At 42.5% G+C, this 21,587-nt stretch overlaps 2 long non-coding RNA genes across 2 annotated transcripts; both read left to right on the top strand.

Moving 5' to 3' along the window:
• Positions 1-6,046: 6,046 nt before the first annotated feature.
• LOC118673532 lies at positions 6,047-7,870 on the top strand. Its single transcript, XR_004973396.1, has 2 exons — positions 6,047-6,176; positions 7,152-7,870. It is a non-coding gene; the product is annotated as an uncharacterized LOC118673532 (long non-coding RNA).
• A 7,276-nt stretch (positions 7,871-15,146) lies between these two features.
• Positions 15,147-16,996, top strand: LOC118673533. Its single transcript, XR_004973397.1, has 2 exons — positions 15,147-15,257; positions 16,222-16,996. It is a non-coding gene; the product is annotated as an uncharacterized LOC118673533 (long non-coding RNA).
• The last annotated feature ends 4,591 nt before the right edge of the window (positions 16,997-21,587 follow it).

Here is a 21,587-nt window from a genome sequence, read left to right on the forward strand (position 1 = left end):
AAGAGCTCTGTGATTGTTTTCCCCTGCAGTCAGATATTACATTGAGATATGTTGTCATAGAATTGGGAAACCTAATGCAATAAGGATAATTAGATCCCAGGATGGCTGGGGCAAGTGGTAGTACTTAATCACCAAAAGCTAAGTGGGCATGGCTACTACAATGAACAGCAGAGTCAGAGCACTAATCACAATATTCTGACACAGAGAGAGCTATGGTTCTGGCTAGTTGATCATGGTTCTCATAGAAGTGAAATAGATGGCAAGTCTGCTAAGTTCTTACTTGATACGTATAAATAGAGGAGTTCTCAGTCAAGTGAACAAAACTCTGAATCATAAAAAGAGATAATTATGGTCCCTCAATCAAGTGTCAGACTTGAGTCAGTTTACAGACTTAGAACTCCTCGAGTGAAGGGGAGTCCTGGTCCCCGTGAGGAAGGACACAAGTACACTGCCAAAAAAAGTTATACTGTTAATTCCCCTCCCACCAGCCTTCTCCAAAGGGACCTACAGGTGTTTCATTTGTTTGTTTGTTTTTTCTGTTTTTGGTGTATGTTTTTTCCCCAGGGTAACAATCCACTGGGGAAAAGGAAATAATCACACTTGGGGAATAACTGGGTGTGAATTGATACTGATTCCAGAAGACATAGAACATAATTTTGGTCCACTTTTGTCCCAATTTGGTCAGCTAGGCAGTTATGGAGGTCAGGTAATCAATGGACTTTTGGCTCAGGTCCATCTCAGAGTGGGCCCCAGAGCTGCTGACTGCACCCTGTGGTTCTTTCCCCAGATCTGGAATGCAAAAACTAGAATCTACTCCATTGGCTCCTCTGGTTCTCAGGCCTTCAGATTTGAACTGAATCATACCACCAGATTTCCTGGTTCTCCAACTTGACATTTCTCAGGCTTCTTAGTTTTATGAACCAATTCCTTCCAGATAGATTATAGATAGATAGGTAGATAGATAGTGATAGTTTTGTGTTTCTCTGAAAAATAAAGCGTGGCAAGGGGCCCTGCTCATGGCAGGCACTGTTTTTTCCATGTTCCCCATCATCTTCAAGCAGCTGGCTTGATGAAACAGTGGAATGATGTTTTAAAGATCTAGTTACAAGCTCTGCTAGGTCGTAATATCTTGCCGGGTTTGGGCAAGGGTCTTCAGAAGGCTGTATATACCCTATATCAGCATCCAATATATGGTTTTGTTTCTTCTATAGCTAGAACATATAGGTCTTGGAATCAGAAGCTGGAAATGGGAGTAACACCACTCACTATTACTCCTAGTGATCTACTAGCAAAATGTTTGCTTTGTATCCCTGTGAACTTACACTCTGCTAGTCTACAGGTCTTAGTTTAAAGGGAGGAATGCTTCCACCAGGAGACATGATTCCATTGAACTGGAAGTTAAGACTGCCACCAGGCCACTTTGACATCCTCCACAAGCCACTTTGCCTGAATCAACAGGCAAAGAAGGAAGTTACTGTGCATGATGGAGTAATTGATCTTGATTACTAAGGGGAAATTGGACTTCTATTTCACAATATGGGTGAGGAAGAACATGTCTGGAATACAGAAGATCCCTTAAGATGTCTCTTAGTAGTACCATGTTCTGTGATTAAAATCAATGGAAAACTATAACTCAAATCCAATATTAATTGGCAAGAACTTTTAGGAATGAATGTTGGGTCAACCTGCCAGGTAAAAAGAACCACAACCAAGACTGTAATTAATATGAGAATCTCTTTCTTGTTTTGTTATGAATATGTATGTATTTTTATCTCAAGTATCTTTGTTTTTCCCCCTATTCCTATTCTCTTATCATATAACATAAGCTGCATTGTCTGATGAACTGACGTATTATTCAACTTTACATCAAAGTGTACAATTTACAGGGTATCTATATATATAAAAATGTAATATGCTAAGTGTCTATCCAGGTAATGACATCACATAGCAACGTCCAGCATCCTCTCCCTAGCAACTAGCCTCCTTGCAGTTACTTCAGCCAAGGAACACCACTTGCTTTATAGCCAGGTACAAACATTTCACACTTTATCCAAATGTCTGTGAAGCATTTTCCCTTGCCTCATCTCATTTGTTCCTCACAGAAGTCCTGGAGTAGGTAGATAGGAGACTTGGTAGAATCCCATTTTCTTTTCATTAGCTGGAAAACGGAGATTTCGAAAGCTAAGAAACTTGACCCAACTGAAAAGAAGGAAGAAATGGTGGACCTTGAAATTGACTTCAGGTTTTCTCACTGCTCAGAATATAGTCAAACACTGCTGCAGTTAAATATTTTACCCTTTGTTTTCCCTGCGTGATCTACAATAATAATCTGCTTTGTGTTGATATTTACTCCTGTGCTGCTGACAATTACCTGAAAGAGAGATTGGGGTGCTGCTTCACTGGGCAGGAAAAGTTTAGCTAAATCAGAAAGCAGGTCTAATTAAGCAAGTTTATTCTATATATATAAAAAGGCTAAGTTGACTCATGCATGTATGATACATATAAAGCTCTCACTGGTGTCAATCACACGTATGTGTTTCGATCTGTCATTGTCAATTGTGAATTTGGTTGACACTTCTATTATAGAGAAAGGGTGAATAGAAATATTAAAATATTTCTTCTAATTAATTTCCTTTCAATGTGCACAAATACGTGCACCAGGCCACTAGGTTTAAGGACTTCACAACCTCTTCTGAGTATAAAATTATACTCAGGATAATTTTATCATGGTAACTGGAAGTGTGACCTTGTCAGTTTTTATTTGGAGATTAAATGTGATTTTAAGGCCTATGGGTATCAAACTGACAAAAGGTGAACTGTGATGGTTAATTTTATGTGTTAACTTGGCTAGGCCATGTTACCCAGATTTTAAGTTAAACACCAGCTTACTTGTAGCTGTGAAAATATATTTTCAGATATGGTTAACATTTAAGTCAGTAGACTTTGAGCAAAGCAAACATACTCCAAATGTGGGTGGGCATCATTCAATGAGTTGAAACTTTAAGTGAAGACTGAGGCCCCTGAAGAAGAAGGAATTCTGCCTCCAGACTGCCTTGGGAATGAAGCTGTAACATCAACTCTCCCCTGAGTCTCCAGCCTGCCAGCTCGCTCTGTAGGTTTTGAACGTGCCCCCTCCCACAACTGTGTGAGACAAATCCTTAAAATAGACATCTGCCTTTATGGGCATATGTCTTACTGGCTCTGCTTCTCATGAAGAACTCTAAAACATTGTGTGAATGTGTGTGTATGTGAGGGGAAGAGATAGAGAAGAAAAGAGAGAGAGAGACAGAGAGAGAGAGACAGAGAGAGAGAGACCCATGTCCTTTGTCCATTATGTTTTTGTATGATTATTTATTTTTGGATTTGAAGATAGCTTTATGTATTAGATATGGCATTTCCTTAATAAGCATGTGTTTGTTTTTCTCTAGTTGATTTGTCTTTTTGCTTTATATGTGATACTTTATACTATATAAAATTTAATTCATATGTAGTTTAATTTATCAATTCATTTCTCTATATACTATGGGGTTTGTACCATTCTTAAAATACTTTCTCCTACTTAATTATTAGTCAACATTCATTTATATTTTCTATTTATTTTAGGGTAATTTTTCATATTTTATAATTAAAAGAAAGATTTGCTGGGAAGAAAAATAACCATAAAATTTGAAAGACTGTTAATTTTAGCTCAGAAAGGAGAGTGGAAACACACAGAAGAAAATTAATTTGGTCTGAGTTACTTCTTATAAGATCTCAGATGTGCCTCCCCCACCCCAGTCTCCTGAGATGAGAAAATGACAATGTAGAGATGGACCCCTGGGATGAATAGTTGACCTTAGAAAGCCTTTGCTAGTCAAAAATGTTTCTTAAATGGTTTCAAAGTCATTGATAAACAATATCCAAGGCCAAAGGTTAGTCCTACACCCATCTTAAATGAAAATGTATGAGATTTCAGTCCAAATCCTACGGGTATAGCCACACTGCTGATTCATCACCTAAGTCCAAGCAGATTGATAGTTCGGGTGCTGCTTTGCCTGAATGAAGAGACATGGACCAGATGACCTCTTCACCCCATCGTTCTAGGAATCAGAAGCTGGGCTCCTGTGTGAGCCTAGGCATGTGTATCCTGGCCACACCCACATAACTGAACCCATTGGTACAACCTGAGCTAATGCAATGCCTGCTGAGAGAGTGACAGATCTGCTTCTTCAGGGTGATGTGTCCATCATACCTCTCTGTGCCTGTCTCACAATGTGGTCCCTGAGGAGGATGACATAGTTCATAAGAAATAACTATTTGTAAACAGTAAAGTCAATGCTAACGTAGTGAAAGGATTTTCAAAAATCTATTAACTACCCATATGTCCATAGTCTTGCAGTAGTTGGTGATGGAAAATAAGAATAAGGCACAAGTTGTGTTGTTAAAGTGTTTATTAATATCTCATTTGTAAAATATTTCACATAAAGCATAATGGAGCAAGTGGGACTTGAATTGTCTCAGAAAGGAAATATCAGGCAATAAGGCATGGGAGTAGGGTAGGGAGAGACATGTTTGCAGTGCAGCTAATACGTCAGTTCCTCTTGGGAAGCAAAACAGAAATTGTTAAGGGTCATACTGCACAGAGCTCTGAATGTCGCCCCAAAATGCTGGCCTTGACTCTGAATGCACTGTGAAGTCCTGGGTGGGGATTCCTTAAAGGTCAGGACTAATGATTTCTGGAGGGGGCAATGGTGGAGAGAGAGCACGTTTGCATCCCAATGAAGATGAGACTCAAAGGGAAAATACACAGATGGAAGGCAGTGGAACTTAATGGAAGGCCATGCACCTTGAGAGATCTGATGCAGCCAATATTAAAAAGCTGGATTCTATGTCTGTGTATTTGTATATCTATATATCTGTCTATGTTTATATTCATTTACACTGACTCATAATCTTTCAAATGTAATCTGTTAAAAAAACACACATGGCACACAAATATACATTCACTAGATATAGGTCTTCCTTGCCCATATGACTTAGATAGAGACATTATTGAGTCAATCCATATCTTATTCCAGACTCTGTAAAATTATTCTGGAACTTCTGGAGGGAGACTTTCTTCCCATAATTACCCTTAGGTGTGATTAGCCTCCTTCTAAGTACTTGGGTTAGTTTTTGTTTTGTTTTGTTTTCTTATTGCCCTCCAAACATGGAACAAGTATCTGCTCCATAACAAATTAACATTAGTCTTTATCTGCATCTCCTGAAAATGTTCAAATAAAAAAAGACTTCAGGCTCCCTGTGTCCATGTAGGAACAAAGCAGTAACCCTAGAGATTCCTGCAGATTCCCACCAGCCCCGTATTCTGAAAGGTCTTCCTGGCTCCTCCACTCACGGTGCGGGATCATTTCCACAGGATCCTCCCACATGTGCTCCAGGCTTGACCCTCTGACTCTTCTCCTTTCTGCTTCTCATGCACAGGCTCACGCTCTTCCCCTGTGTAAGAGCCTTGGGAAACCGATTCTTCTACTGTACAAGGCAATGCTGGTTTTCTCTCTAGCTTCTCTACAGCGATGCTGGTATATGAAAATACATAAAAGATCTCAGTTGAAAAAATGGCTGTTTATAGATCAGATGCACCTATCCTAGAAAATCACTGTGTATTAAAAAGACGTGTCCCCATTTAGGATGGATGGATAATCCACTTATGAAGGTCTACTTTGTTACTGGACCTTCTCTAGACATTTTCCTCCCATGATTCTGCTGACCCTCAGGGCACCTTTGAGAGTGATTTTTAAAGTTGAAGAAACTGAGAATGAGAAAAGTGAGGTGATTTTCACAAGCTGGGCATTTAGAAGCTTCTGTGAGTCTTAGTTCAAAGCCATCCAGGTAATAGGACAGGAGGGCTTGGGAGGCCAGAGTCCAAGAAGGAGGTGTGACAGCCAGGCAGCTGTAAGGAGAAGGAAGCATTGATGGTGAGGATGTCCTGAGTTTCATGGAGGGAGGTGATGGAGGAGCTGCCAAGGATCACCTGTCACAGGACCATGTGGGCGGCAGGAGGCAGTCCTATCATGCTCAGGCCCTGTCTCACTTGCTAGGGCAGAGCCCAAGGCCAAGATAAAAGGGCCTCTGGACCAGAGAACCTTCATTCACTTCCTCCTGAGGTGGTGATAGACCCTGTGCTGCTTGTGTACTTGGTAAGTGTCCATTGGGAATGGACCAGGGCCTTCCAAGGACGGTCGCTCAGTCTAGAGCAGGAGGGCAGGCAGGGCCTGGGGGTTGGGCTTTATATTAGTAGAGAGAGACCAGGCATGGAAAGATGGAACCAGGAGCAGACAGGAAGACTGCAAGAGCAACAGGTTCTAGCAAAGACTCCAGATGCTCTGAGGGGCCAACTGGCCTGCAGCTGTGTGGGAATCCCAGGAGGAGGGATGGAGATCTCTGGCTGCTCTGAGGTCCCTGAGAGGTTTCAGAACAAAAGTTTAACGTTAAGATACCACTGTAACCTCTGCAAGACATGATTTGGGGACAGCGATTCTCAAAACCCGGAGCAGATCAGAGGCACTTGGGGGGATTATTACACATGCCGGTATAGGACAGGGCTTGGAATGCATGTTAAAACTCCAGAGTTGAAAGAAACACAGAAGTTGAATAATCTCCAGGCTAAGCTATAAGGTAAGAGGTGGTATTTCTGAAAAGAACAGAGCTCCAGGCTGTGAGTCCAGGGACCTATCAGCTTCCTGTTGAATAAAGTGAACCAGCCAGGAAATCCGCTAGATCAGTTTCTATTATGATCTGGCAAGTGTCTACAATATGAAATGACTTTTATGGTTATTTTTACAGGGCATTTTTCTTCATGAAGGAAATATTTCAGTTCTAACTTAGTCTCTGTACACAATTTCAGTGTTTGAATGGCATAAGTGAAAAAATTGCTTTTCACTTTTTAACATCATTTGGACTCAGTTTTCCAAATGATAAAACAGATGATGATCCCTTCCTACTCTAAAAGGGTGAGCTGGGGTAGAAAATGATAAAAGAGGAAGGGATTTGTTTTCCCAGATTGATCAGAAGCAGGGTATTTAAATGTAATTGGTAGAAATGATGTTGAAAGGACAGGAAGGGGCAGGGGTACCTCTGATGTGGGACTGACTTGCTGTCTGACTCTCCCTCAGCTCCTGAACTCCAGCTTGCCTGCCCACCGAGATGTCTTGCCAGCAGAGCCAGCAGTGTGTCCCCAAGTGCCCTCCCAAGTGCTGCACCCCAAAATGCCCTCCTAAGTGTCCCCCCAAGTGCCCTCCAGTCTCTTCCTGCTGCAGTGTCAGCTCTGGGGGCTGCTGTGGCTCTGGGGGTGGGGGCTGCTGTAGCTCTGGGGGTGGGGGCTGCTGCCTGAGCCACCACAGGCACCGCAGGTCTCACCACTTCAGACACAGAAGCTCTGACTGCTGCAGCTCAGGGGGCTCCAGCTGCTGTGGAGGGGGCTCTGGAGGGGCCTCCAGCTGCTGCGGAGGGGGCTCTGGAGGGGGCTCCAGCTGCTGCGGAGGGAGCAGTGGTCAGTCCTCTGGAGGCTGCTGCTGAAGTGGACTCTGAGCCAAGAAGAGCTGACTGGGATGTAGCCAATGGCCACTCACCTCCTTCTCCTGTTCCTCCTGCTGGGCCTGCCGTGCTGCTGAGAGGTCTGGGTGAGGCCTCTGAATTCTGCTGCAGAGGATCCCTGTGCACGGGTGTCCTCCAGCCCAAACCTCTCCCTGGAACCCACCTGCCAGCTTCTTTCCTTGTATGCTCATATGTGTGCCTGCTCTGGGAACTCCAGAGCACAGACATGTGCCCCTGTGCAGCTATGTGTGTGCACACAGCGTGATGTGAAACAATAAAAGGAGAATTCTGCATTTGCTTTTTCCTTGCCTGAGTTTTATTCCTACATTGGTTTTCTCCTACTCTGTCCTCAATTCCTGCTTCCCTAAGGCCTCAGTATCTACAGACCTTGTTCAAAGTTGCCACTTGTGCCACTGAAGTCCTTTCTAGCAAAGCACATTGTCTTTGGTTCAGAATCTAATTCAGGATCCAATAGTTCATTTAGTTGCTATGATTCATTGGTGTCCTCGTATCTTTAAAAGTACTCCAGGCTTTCTTTGCTTTCCAGCCCTTAACATTTTTAAAGAGTGGTTTGTTTCTGTAGAATATCCAATTTATGTTTGTCTGATGTTTCTTCTTGCCCAGATTCGGTTATGCATGTGTGTAGGGACCCCACAGAAGTGGTGCTGTGTCCTTAGAGCCCAACATGAAACTTCATATGGTGTCTAGTTGTCCCATTCCTAGGATCCTGAAAATTAGAATCAAGATGTTTGAAAAGATTTTGACAAAGGTGGGATGCTGAATTTCTAAATTCTGCCAAATCTTTTTTTGCCAGAATAAGCAGCCATTCCACCCCATTTGAGGAGATTAACCCAGGAAACTATAATGACCTTTCCTGAAATATTTGTGTTGCATGACACAGCAGTTTCTCTTCAGGACCCACTCCATCGTCTCTCTTTGCTCCTGGACTTATCAATGTACTCAAATCTCAGTATGTTCCTAAAGATGAGGTACACAGTGTAATCCATGAATAGATGCATTACACTCCAAAAGAACTGCATGTCTTTTTCTAATTTATACAGACATAAAACCCGAGAATACACATGGAATGGATATGAAGTGTGTGGTATAATTTTGGAGAAGACATAATGTTGGGTCAGGCCAAATTCATTGAGATAGATCCAGTATGCATGTATTCTAAACTTAATGTTATGGCTTGCAGCTTAGACAAGGCTCTAACAGTTTGGTTGGTTGGCTGAACCATGGATCAGAGATGACTTACACCAAATGAAGATGAAATGCCTGAACTGCCTTGGTATGCTATAGGAAGAGACGCAAAGGATTAGGGTTATTGAAATGTTTGAGTGGAGTTGTCATTTAAGATCTGCTCATCTGACCTTGAGAGGGTTCAGAGGACTCATCTTTTACCATGACCGTGAGGACTCTTTTTTTGAGGGTACTCCAGAATCCTCAAAGAGCTCTGTGATTGTTTTCCCCTGCAGTCAGATATTACATTGAGATATGTTGTCATAGAATTGGGAAACCTAATGCAATAAGGATAATTAGATCCCAGGATGGCTGGGGCAAGTGGTAGTACTTAATCACCAAAAGCTAAGTGGGCATGGCTACTACAATGAACAGCAGAGTCAGAGCACTAATCACAATATTCTGACACAGAGAGAGCTATGGTTCTGGCTAGTTGATCATGGTTCTCGTAGAAGTGAAATAGATGGCAAGTCTGCTAAGTTCTTACTTGATACGTATAAATAGAGGAGTTCTCAGTCAAGTGAACAAAACCCTGTATCATAAAACCAAATAATTATCGTCCCTCAATCAAGTGTGAGACTTGAGTCAGTTTGCAAGACTTAGAACTCCTCGTGTGAAGGGGAGTCCTGGTCCCCGTGAGGAAGGACACAGGTACACTGCCAAAAAAAGTTATACTGTTAATTCCCCTCCCCCAACCTTCTCCAAAGGGACCTACAGGCATGCTTTTTTTGTTTTTGTTTTTTGTTTGTTTTTCCCCATGCTAACAATCCACTGGGGAAAAAGAAATAATCAGACTTGGGGCAATAACTGGGTCTGAATTGATACTGATTCCAGAAGACATAGAACATAATTTTGTTCCAATTTTGTCCCAATTTGGTCAGATAGGGGTTATGGAAATCAGGTAATCAATGGAGTTTTGACTCAGGTCCATCTCAGAGTGGGCCCCAGAGCTGCTGACTGCACCCTGTGGTTTCTTTCTCCAGATCTGGAATGCAAAAACTAGAATCTACTCCGTTGGCTCCTCTGGTTCTCAGGCCTTCAGATTTGAACCGAATCATACCACCAGATTTCCTGATTCTCCAACTTGACATTTCTCAGGCTTCTTAATTTTATGAACCAATTCCTTCCAGATAGATTATAGATAGATAGGTAGATAAATAGATGATAACTCTGTGTTTCTCTATAAAATAAAGTGTGGCAAGGGGCCATGCTCATGGCATGCACTGTTCTTTCCATGTTCCCCTTCATCTTCAAGCAGCTGGCTTGATGAAACAGTGGAATGATGTTTTAAAGATCTAGTTACAAGCTCTGCTACATCGTAATATCTTGCCGGGTTTGGGCAAGGCTCTTCAGAAGGCTGTATACACCCTATAGCAGCATCCAATATATGGTTTTGTTTCTTCTATAGGTAGGTCGTACAGGTCTAGGAATCAGAAGCTGAAAATGGGAATAACACCACTCACTATTACTCCTAGTGATCTACTAGCAAAATGTTTGCTTTGTATCCCTGTGAACTTACACTCTGCTAGTTTAAAGGTCTTAGTTCCAAAGGGAGGAATGCTTCCACCAGGAGACATGATTCCATTGAACTGGAAGTTAAGACTGCCACCAGGCCACTTTGGCATTCTCCACAAGCCACTTTGCCTGAATCAACAGGCAAAGAAGGAAGTTACTGTGCATGATGGAGTAATTGATCTTGATTACTAAGGGGAAATTGGACTTCTATTTCACAATGTGGGTGAGGAAGAACATGTCTGGAATACAGAAGATCCCTTAAGATGTCTCTTAGTAGTACCATGTTCTGTGATTAAAATCAATGGAAAACTGTAATTCAAATCCAATACTAATTGTCAAGAACCTTCAGGAATGAATGTTGGGTCAACCTGCCAGGTAAAAAGAACCACAACCAAGACTGTAATTAATATGAGAATCTCTTTCTTGTTTTGTTATGAATATGTATGTATTTGTGTCTCAAGTATTTTTGTTTCCCCTCCATTCCTATTCCCTTATCATCCTATATAATAAAAGGGTAATATGCAAATCTACTGAACCGCAGAATGACCGGTCGCTATGAAATGCATTGACCACCAGGGGGAAGATGCTCAATGCAGGAGCTACCCCCTTGTAGTCAGTGCACACCCACAGGAGGCCACCGCTCATCCAGAAGCCAGGCTCACTGCTGGCCAGTGCAGTAGTGGTGGTGGGAACCTTTCCTGCCTCTGTGGCAGTTTAAGGATGTTTGATTGTAAGAGGGTGCAAGCTGAACTGAGGGACCCCCCCCCCAAGTGCACGAATTTCATGCACCAGGCCTCTAGTATAACATAAGCTGCATTGTCTAATGAACTTAAGTATTATTCAACTTTACATCAAAGTATATAAGTTACAGGGTATCTATATATACATAAAAGGCTCATAGGTTAACTGTCTCTCCAGGTAATGACATCACATAGCAACGCCCGACTTCCTCTGCTTAGCAACTAGCTTCCTTGCAGTTTCTTCAGCCAAGGAACACGACTTGCTTTATAGCCAGGTGCAAAAATTTCACACTTTAACCAAATGTCTGTGAAGCATTTTCCCATACCTCATCTCATTTGATGCTCACAGAAGTCCTGGAGTAGATAGATAGGAGACTCAGTGGAATCCTATTTTCTTTTCACTAGCTGGAAAATGGAGATTTAGAAAGCTTAGAAACTTGACTCAACTGAAAAGAAGTAAAAAATAGTGGATCTTGGAAATGACTTTAGGTTATCTCACTGCTCAGAATATAGTCAAACACTGCTGCAGTTAAATATTTTACCCATTGTTCTCCCTGTGTGAGCTACAATAATAATCTGCTTTGTGTTGATATTTACTGCTGTGCTGTTGACAATTACCTGAAAGAGAGATTGGGGTGCTTTACTGGGCTGGAAAATGTTTAGCTAAATCAAAAAGCAGGTCTAATGAAGCAAGTTTATTCCATATCTATAAAAAGGCTAAGTTGACTCATGCATATATGATACCAATCATATGCTTGTGTTTCAATCTATAATTGTCAACCATAAATGTGATTGACACTTCTATTAGAAAGGGTGAATAGAAATATTAAAATGTTTCTTCTAATTAATTTCCTTTCAATGTGCACAAATTCGTGCAACAGGCCACTAGGTTTAAGGATTTCACAACCTCCTTTGAAATATAAAATTATACTCAGGATAATTTTATCATGGTAACTGGAAGTGTGACCTTGTCAGTTTTTATTTGGAGATTAAATGTGATTTAAAGGCCTATGGGTATCAAATTGACAAAAGGTGAGCTATGATGGTTAATTTTATGTGTTAACTTGGGTAGGCCATGTTACCCAGATTTTCAGTTAAACACCAGCCTTGAGAATCAAGCTGTAACATCAACTCTCCCCTGAGTCTCCAGCCTGCCAGCTTGGTCTGCAGATTTGAACTTGCCCCCTCCTACAACTGTGTGAGCCAAATCCTTAAAATAAACCTCTGCCTATATGGGCATATGTTTTATTGGCTCTGTTTCTCTGAAGAACTCTAACACAATGTGTGAATGTGTGTGTATGTGAGGGGGAGAGTGAGAGAAGAAAAGAGAGAGAGAGAGATCTGTATCCTTTATCCATTATGTCTTTGTATGATCATTTATTTTTGGATTTGTAAGATAGCTTTATGTATTAGATATGGCATTTCCTTAATAAGCATGTGTTTGTTTTTCTCTAGTTGATTTGTCTTTTTGCTTTATATGTGATACTTTATACTATATAAAATTTAATTCATATGTAGTTTAATTTATCAATTCATTTCTCTATATACCATGTGGTTTGTACCATTCTTAAAATACTTTCTCCTACTTAATTATCAATCAACAATCATTTATATTTTCTATATATTTTAGGGGTTTTGTTCATATTATATAACTAAAAGATTTGCTGGGAGGAAAAAAACCCTAAAATTTGTAAGAGTGTTACTTTGTAGCTCAGAAAGGAGAGTGGAACACACAGAAGAAAATTAACTAGGCCTGAATTACTTCTTATAAGATCTCAGCTGTGCCTCCCCCACCCCAGTCTTCTGAGATGAGAAAATGACAATGTAGAGATGGACCCCTAGGATGAATAGTTGACATGAGAAAGCCTTTGCTAGTCAAAAATGTTTCTTAAATGGTTTCAAAGTCATTGATAACTAATATCCAAGGCCAAAGGTTAGTCCTACACCCATCTTAAATGAAAATGTATGAGATTTCAGTCCAAATCCTATGGCTATAGCCACACTGCTGATTCATCACTTAAGTCCAAGCAGATTGATAGTTCGGGTGCTGCTTTGCCTGAATGAAGAGACATGGACCAGATGACCTCTTCACCCCATCATTCTAGGAATCAGAAGCTGGGCTCCTGTGTGAGCCTAGGCATGTGTGTCCTGGCCACACCCACATACCTGAACCCATTGGTACAACCTGAGCTAATGCAATGCCTGCTGAGAGAGTGACAGATCTGCTTCTTCAGGGTGATGTGTCCATTATACCTCTCTGTGCCTGTCTCACAATGTGGTCCCTGAGGAGGATGACATAGTTCATAAGGAATAACTATTTGTAAACTGTAAAGTCAATGCTAACGTAGTGAAAGGATTTTAAAAAATCTATTAACTACCCATATGTCTTGCAGTAGTTGGTGATGGAAAATAAGAATAAGGCACAAGTGTGTTGTTAAAGTGTTTATTAATATCTCATTTGTAAAATATTTCACATAAAGCATAATGGAGAAAGTGGGACTTGAATTGTCTCAGCAAGGAAATATCAGGCAATAAGGCATGGGAGTAGGGTAGGGAGAGCCATGTTTGCAGTGCAGCTAATACGTCAGTTCCTCTTGGGAAGCAAAACAGAAATTGTTCAGGGTCATACTGCACAGAGCTCTGAATGTCGCCCAAAAATGCTGTCCTTGAAACTGAATGCACTGTGAAGTCCTGGGTGGGGATTCCTTAAAGGTCAGGACTAATGATTTCTGGAAGGGGCAATGGTGGTGAGAGAACACGTTTGGATCCCAATGAAGGTGAGAATCAAAGGGAAAATACACAGATGGAAGGCAGTGGAATTTAAGGGAAGGCCATGCACCTTGAGAGATCTGATGCAGCCAATAGTAAAAAGCTGGATTCTATATCTGTGTATGTGTGTGTATTTGTATATCTATATATCTGTCTATGTTTATATGCATTTATACAGACTCATAATCTTTCAAATGTAATCAGTCTAAAAAAACACACATGGCACAGAGATATACATTCACAAGGTATTGGTCCTTTGCCCATTATGACTTAGAGATATTATTGAGTCAATCCATATCTTATTCCAGACTCTGTAAAATTATTCTGGACACTTCTGAAGGGAGACTTTCTTCCCATAATTACCCTTAGGTGTGATTAGCCTCCTTCTAAGTACTTGGGTTCTTCTTTTTTCCCCATGTTGCCCTGCAAACATGGCAGAAGTACCTGCTCCATATCAAATTAAGATTAGTCTTTATCTTGATCTCCTAAAAATGTTCAAATAAAAAAAGTCTTCTGGATCCCCGTGGCCATGTAGTAACAAAGCAATAACCCTAGAGATTCCTGCGGATTCCCACCTGCTCCGTATTCTGAAAGGTCTTCCTGACTCCTCCACTCACGGTGGGGGATCATTTCCACAGGATCCTCCCACATGTGCTCCAGGCTTGACCCCCTGACTCTTCTCCTTTCTGCTTCTCATCCGAGGCTCACGCTCTTCCCCTGTGTAAGAGCCTTGGGAAACCAATTCTTCTACTGTATAAGGCAATGCTGGTTCTCTCTCTAGCTTCTCTACAGCGATGCTGGTATATGAAAATACATAAAAGATCTCAGTTGAAAAATGGCTGTTTATAGATTAGATGCACCTATCCTGAAAATCGCTGTGAATTAAAAAGACCTATCCCCATTTAGGATAGATGGATAGTCCACTTTTGTAGGTCTACTTTGTTACAGGACCTTCTCTAGACATTTTCCTTCCATGATTCTGCTGACCCTCAGGGCACCTTTGAGAGTGATTTTTAAAGTTGAAGAAACTGAGAATGAGAAAAGTGAGGTGATTTTCACAAGCTGGGCATTTAGAAGCTTCTTTAAGTCTTAGTTCAAAGCCATCCAGGTAATAGGACAGGAGGGCTTGGGAGGCCAGAGTCCAAGAAGGAGGTGTGACAGCCAGGCAGCTGTAAGGAGAAGGAAGCATTGATGGTGAGGATGTCCTGAGTTTCATGGAGGGAGGTGATGGAGGAGCTGCCAAGGATCACCTGTCACAGGACCGTGTGGGCGGCAGGAGGCAGTCCTATCATGCTCAGTCCCTGTCTCACTTGCTAGGGCAGAGCCCAAGGCCAAGATAAAAGGGCCTCTGGACCAGGGAACCTTCATTCACTTCCTCCTGAGGTGGTGATAGACCCTGTGCTGCTTGTGAACTCGGTAAGTGTCCATTGGGAATGGACCAGGGCCTTCCACGGACGGTCGCTCAGTCCAGAGCAGGAGGGCAAGGCAGGGCCTTGGGGTTGGGCTTTATATTAGTAGAGAGAGACCAGGCACGGAAGGATGGAGCCAGGAGCAGACAGGAAGACTGCAAGAGCAACAGGTTCTAGCAAATACTCCAGATGCTCTGAGGGGCCAACTGGCCTGCAGCTGTGTGGGAATCCCAGGAGGAGGGATGGAGACCTCTGGCTGTTCTGAGGTCCCTGAGAGGTTTCAGAATAAAAGTTTACCTTTAAGATACCACTGTAACCTCTGCAAGGCATGATTTGGGGACAGCGATTCTCAAAACCCGGAGCAGATCAGAGGCACTTGGGGGGATTATTACACATGCCGGTATAGGACAGGGCTTGGAATGCATGTTAAAACTCCAGAGTTGAAAGAAACACAGAAGTTGAATAATCTCCAGGCTAAGCTATTAGGTAAGAGGTGGTATTTCTGAAAAGAACAGAGCTCCAGGCTGTGAGTCCAGGGACCTATCAGCTTCCTGTTCAATAAAGTGAGCCAGCCAGGAAATCGTCACCATCGGTTTCTATTCTGATCTGACAAGTTTCTCCAATATGAAATGATTTTTACGGGGCATTTTTCTTCATGAAGGAAATATTTCAGTTCTAACTTAGTCTCTGTACACAATTTCAGTATTTGGATGGCATAAGTGAAAAAATTGCTTTTCACTTTTTAACATCATTTGGACTCAATTTTCCAAATGATAAAACAGATGATGATCCCTTCCTACTCTAAAAGGGTGAGCTGGGGTAGAAAATGATAAAAGAGGAAGGGATTTGTTTTCCCAGATTGATCAGAAGCAGGGTATTTAAATGTAATTGGTAGAAATGATGTTGAAAGGACAGGAAGGGGCAGGGGTATCTCTGATGTGGGACTGACTTGCTGTCTGACTCTCCCTCAGCTCCTGAAAGCCCCCTGCCTGCCCACCGAGATGTCCTGCCAGCAGAGCCAGCAGTGTGTCCCCAAGTGCCCTCCCAAGTGCTGCACCCCAAAATGCCCTCCTAAGTGTCCCCCCAAGTGCCCTCCAGTGTCTTCCTGCTGCAGTGTCAGCTCTGGGGGCTGCTGTGGCTCTGGGGGTGGGGGCTGCTGTGGCTCTGGGGGTGGTGGCTGCTGTAGCTCTGGGGGTGGTGGCTGCTGCCTGAGCCACCACAGGCCCCGCAGGTCTCACCACTTCAGACACAGACGCTCTGACTGCTGCAGCTCAGGGGGCTCCAGCTGCTGCGGAGCGGGCTCTGGAGGGGGCTCCAGCTGCTGTGGAGGAGGCAGTGGTCAGTCCTCTGGAGGCTGCTGTGGAGGGCGCTCCAGCTATGGTCAGTCCTCCGGAGGCTGCTGCGGAGGGGGCTCCAGCTATGGTCAGTCCTCCGGAGGCTGCTGCGGAGGGGGCTCCAGCTATGGTCAGTCCTCTGGAGGCTGCTGCTGAAGTGGACCCTGAGCCAAGAAGACCTACCTCAGACACTGAGAGATCCCAAAGGAGACTGGGAGCTTTTGAAAACAATATTCTCCTTGAGCTCCAGAAACTCCAGTCCTCTCCTGAATCCCCATCCGTGGCCATGGACCCCATGTCTGTGGCTGCCCTCACATGCCCATGCCAAAGCCCTTCAGCCACATCATGTCCTGTCTTCTTACGGTGCTCTCTGGCTGATGTAAAACAATAAAACAAGGAATCTGTTTAACAATTTGTTCCCAAGGGTGTTTTTCTTCTGGGGAGGCCATTGTTCTTTTCTATGCATCCTCTGCAGGTGGAGGCCTTGGAACCTCAGAGGCAGAGGGTCATTCTGTCCTCAGTTAGGGTAAGCGTATGAGAGACAAAAATTCCTAACTCTGTTTCATCCTGTGTCATCTGGGCCTCGCATTGTTGTACAAGCCTCAAAATATTTTTAATAAATATGAATTCTTGGGTTTCTGACCACCTTCAGGGCCCTAACCCTGCCCTCCATGTTCCTCTCCCTCTGTGTACTCATCCTCTAACTGCTGACATACTCCCGTCAAAACATCCTCTCTCACACACACACACACACACACACACGTTCAAGAGTAAATCAATGAAAAAAGGAAACTATTTGAAAATACATATTTCTTATCCGCCACCTCAACTAGTTAAGTTCCAAGCATCCCGGCACCATGAGGTGTAAAAATTACTCTTGTACTATGTTTCCTGAAAATCTTGCCTATTTCTTCCTTTTCCAGCTCCAATACTTCTCTACACTTTCCCCCCAGACACACTCCCAACATCACTTTTATGCTCTCTACCGAGTAATGTGTGTGCTTCTTAAATACTACATTTAAGACCTGACAGAAAGTGTTCCTAAGTTAATTTCTGAGGTGCACCATTTGTACTGCCTCATGGAACCCCATGTCGCTGCACTGAACAAGTCACCCTTAGCTAGGTACAACTGAAACTTGTCTGTGGGGAAGCATGTGACTTGGTTGGAAAAGTCAAAGCAGGGGCTGCCGCCTTTGGCAAGGTCCCCTTAGATGCCCCCAACCTTTTGGGGAATCCTCCTTACAGACTTTCCAACCAAGTCCCGTGCTTCTCCACACTCGTCCATCCTGATTCCTTTGTACATGGGAAAGAGTAGAAGTTACTATCGTAGCTCAGTATCTAAAATACTTTAAGTCTCAATAAAGGATATCTTTCACTATCCTATATAATAAAAGGCTAATGCAAATTAACCGAACAGTGGAACAACCAATCACTATGATGCACACTGCCCCCCAGGGTGCAGATGCACAATGCAAGAGCTGCCCCCTGTTGGTCAGTGTGCTCCCACAGTGGGGGCGCTGCTCAGCCAGAAGCCAGGCTCACGGCTGGGGAGCACAGCAGTGGTGATGGCAGCACTGAGGATGTCCAGCTGGGGAGCGGGCCTAAGCCGTCAGTTGGACATTCCCTGAGGGCTCCTGGACTTTGAGAGGGTGTAGGATGGGCTAAGGGACGCCCCCTCCCCCATCCAGTGCACAAATCTCATGCACCGGGCCTCTAGTTATTTTTTAAATGCTGTTACTGCTATGACTGCTATTATTAGCCCCATTACTTGCTCTTTCCTTTATCTGGAGTTCACTTCAATTTCTTCTCCACCTTCTGGACAGTTTTCAATTCTATCCCTCCTTGAAGGCCCACCTCTAATCTTATCTTTTGTGAAGACTTATCTAACCATCCAAGTGTTTCCTCAGGGAGGTGGGTGTTAAATGATCTGTCTGTAACCCTCACAGTGACCAAGTTTGGCTTGTAGGATATAATAAAAATGTGACATTTTTGTTATGTGCTACTGTTCTTTTATTTTATTTTTTAATTTTTATTTTTTTCTGGCGCCCATGACTGGAATCAAACCTGGAACCCTTGGGTCCACAGGCCAACGCTCTATCCACTGAGCCAAACCAGTCAGGGCTATGCTACTGTTCTTAAAAAATTTTACTCAATAGGATGGTCTTCTTATTACTAAATGAACACTTGGGGAGACCTAGTGGTTTTATGGTCCTTTTCAAGTAATAGAAAGAAATTTTGTCATTTTAAATCCTTAACCTGATCTCAGTTTGGAAATTAGAATATTCAGTCTGATAAACAGTCACAATACAACACTTATTTAATGGCATATTTGTCAGTCCTGTGGGTTTCATGCCGGACATTTCTCTCTCTCCCAGTTTTCTAAATGTATTCTCTGACCCCAGCATGAGGATTAGGGGGAAGGGGCACAGTCTCACAGGTGGATGCAATTTTCTACCGATAATGGATGAAAGTAGACAGCAGAATCAAGTTTCTGACGAACCCTCTCATGGGCATTTCAGTGTTTTCCCTTTATCTATGACATGGGTGCTGCCCTGCCCATGGCAGGACACTCCAAGGTCAGAGCTGGTTCTACAACTTTCTCTTAGACGAGGGACAAAATGGCTCCAGATCAGTTAGCCTCTCTAATGTGATTCATGCCTGGTCACAGGAAGCATTCATACCTCATTTGACCCACATTTACAGCGAACTGGAAACCTTTGCTTGGTGACAAAGCTGGTCTAATTTCCATCCCATTCCCTGAGGCAAGAGTTGGGTCCTTCTCCACATTTCCCAAATCAGAGAGACAGAGTCAAAATAAATTGGAAAAGAAATGATCACTGTTATTTCTTTAATGTTCCTGTGTGAGGCAGATTGCCTTACTTTAGATTTGCCTAGTATTTCTACTCTAGATCTCAGTCATGTTCACTTCCTATCCATCCCTGTCAACAGAAGACCTAGAAAGCCAATTATTTGCCTAATAAAAATGTTCTTTTTGACTTGAACTCCGGCTATTGACTTCACACAGACAAAGCAAGCAAACGAATCTTTTGAGGTTTCAAATGTGCTACCAACTTATCACCCAGATATAAATCAGGTTGATTGATGATTTGGGTAGCAGATTCATGGCGTCATGGACCATATGATCTCTCAGGCCAGTTATCCTAAGAATCAATGCTCTGTTGTTGAGTAAGACTTACTTATATATGTGAGCCAAGGAATTGATATCCTGACCACACCCTTATAACTAAACATTTTGTGACAGCCTGAGCAGAAAGACAGGAGGCATGCTCAGGCCACATAGGGCCAGACCTCTGCAGGGTTATGTATCCTACTCATGTATGTCTGCATAACCTAGGTCTTATGCTGATGGCCTAAGTCATACGGAAAACTATTTGTAAACTCTAAGGTTCATTTAATCCTGGCTTCACGCGTGACAAAAATAATCTGTTGGTTGCCACAGCATGCATCCTGAAGGTGATTAACAAAAATAATAGTGATTCCTATGATGATGATAGCTTTTGGTGTGCACAAAATGTGAGATGCAACGTCCTGCGAGCTTCATGTGTGTTATTGTAGTTAATACACCTAACAAATTCATGACGTAGAGGTTATTGAAATCACTATCTCACAAATGAGGAAACTGAGGCAGAGAATAAACAATGTCCCCCAAATCATATAATTAATAAGTTTCAGAGTTAGAATTTATGCCAGGTGTGTCTGGCTCCAGAGCCACAAACCTAACTTCTAAGAAATTTTTCCAAGCTTGAGTTGATTTTAAGAGGTAAATGTACTTTGGAATCTGAGCGCCACACAACACACACCAAATGCATACATCGCACTTAGCAACATACTCACACATCCCAGACAATAAAAAGTGAATGAAATCCATCACCACCAGACTAGTATTACAAGAAATATTAAAGGGACTTCTTTAGGAAAAGAAAAGAAAAAAAGAAACATAAATATGAATAATTAAATGGCAATGACTATGTACCTATCACATGTATTAAGTACTCCAATCAAAAGACATAAAAATGAAATCATACTATTTGTGGCAACATGGATGGACCTAGAGGGTATTATGAGCTAAATAACACAAAGGCAAAAACTGTATGATTTCACTTATGTGTGGAATCTAAAAAGCAATACAAATAACAAACAAAACAGAAACAGTCTCATAGATACAGGGAACAAACTGATGGTTGACAGAAGGGAGGGTGTTTGGGGGACTGGGTAAGAAAAGTGAAGGGAGAAAGAAGTATAATTGGCAGTTTCAAAATAGGCACAGGGATGTAAAGTACATCATAGGGAATATAGTCAATCATATTTTAATAACTATGTGTGGTGCTGGGTGGGTACTAGATTTACCCCTTCCTAAATTAGTCTAACCACTATGCTGCACACCTGAGACCAATATACCAGTAATGTAACTAAAGGCCGGATGCACGAAATTAATGCAAGTGTAGGCCTTCCTTCCCCCGGCTGCCGGCATTGGCTTCCCTCTGGCACCCGGGACCCGGGCTTCCCTCTGGCTAGCAGCAGGCATCCGGGCCCAGGCTTACCTCACAGCCCCGGTTTCGTATCGAAGGTCCTCTGGAAGGATGTCTGGTCTAATTAGCATATTATGCCTTTATTATTATAGATATTAAATATCAACTGTACTTGAAAAAAATACTGATTGACATATCCAAGTTTAGATTAAGGAAACTGAAATAAGCATGTTTTTGTTTTTGTTTTTCTGAAAAAGAAGTAAATAGACATCTAATTACTCAGAACACAGATACACTGAATCATAACAGTAAACTGACTAGACCATGTGAAAAAGTTTGGAAGCATCTATATTTCTTTGTTTAACACGGAGGGCTGGGGCTAATGAATTAACATTGCAGGAGGAAGTGGAAGGTTTGGGGAACCAAGCTCCCAGAAAGAGAACTGAGAGGCAGGGACTGCTAAGAATAATAAGGAGGCAGATGATGGTAGGAATTCTCCTTCACCCCATCTCT

This window comes from Myotis myotis, unplaced genomic scaffold (genome assembly GCF_014108235.1).
Source record: "Myotis myotis isolate mMyoMyo1 unplaced genomic scaffold, mMyoMyo1.p scaffold_m19_p_18, whole genome shotgun sequence".
NCBI lineage: Eukaryota > Metazoa > Chordata > Mammalia > Chiroptera > Vespertilionidae > Myotis > Myotis myotis.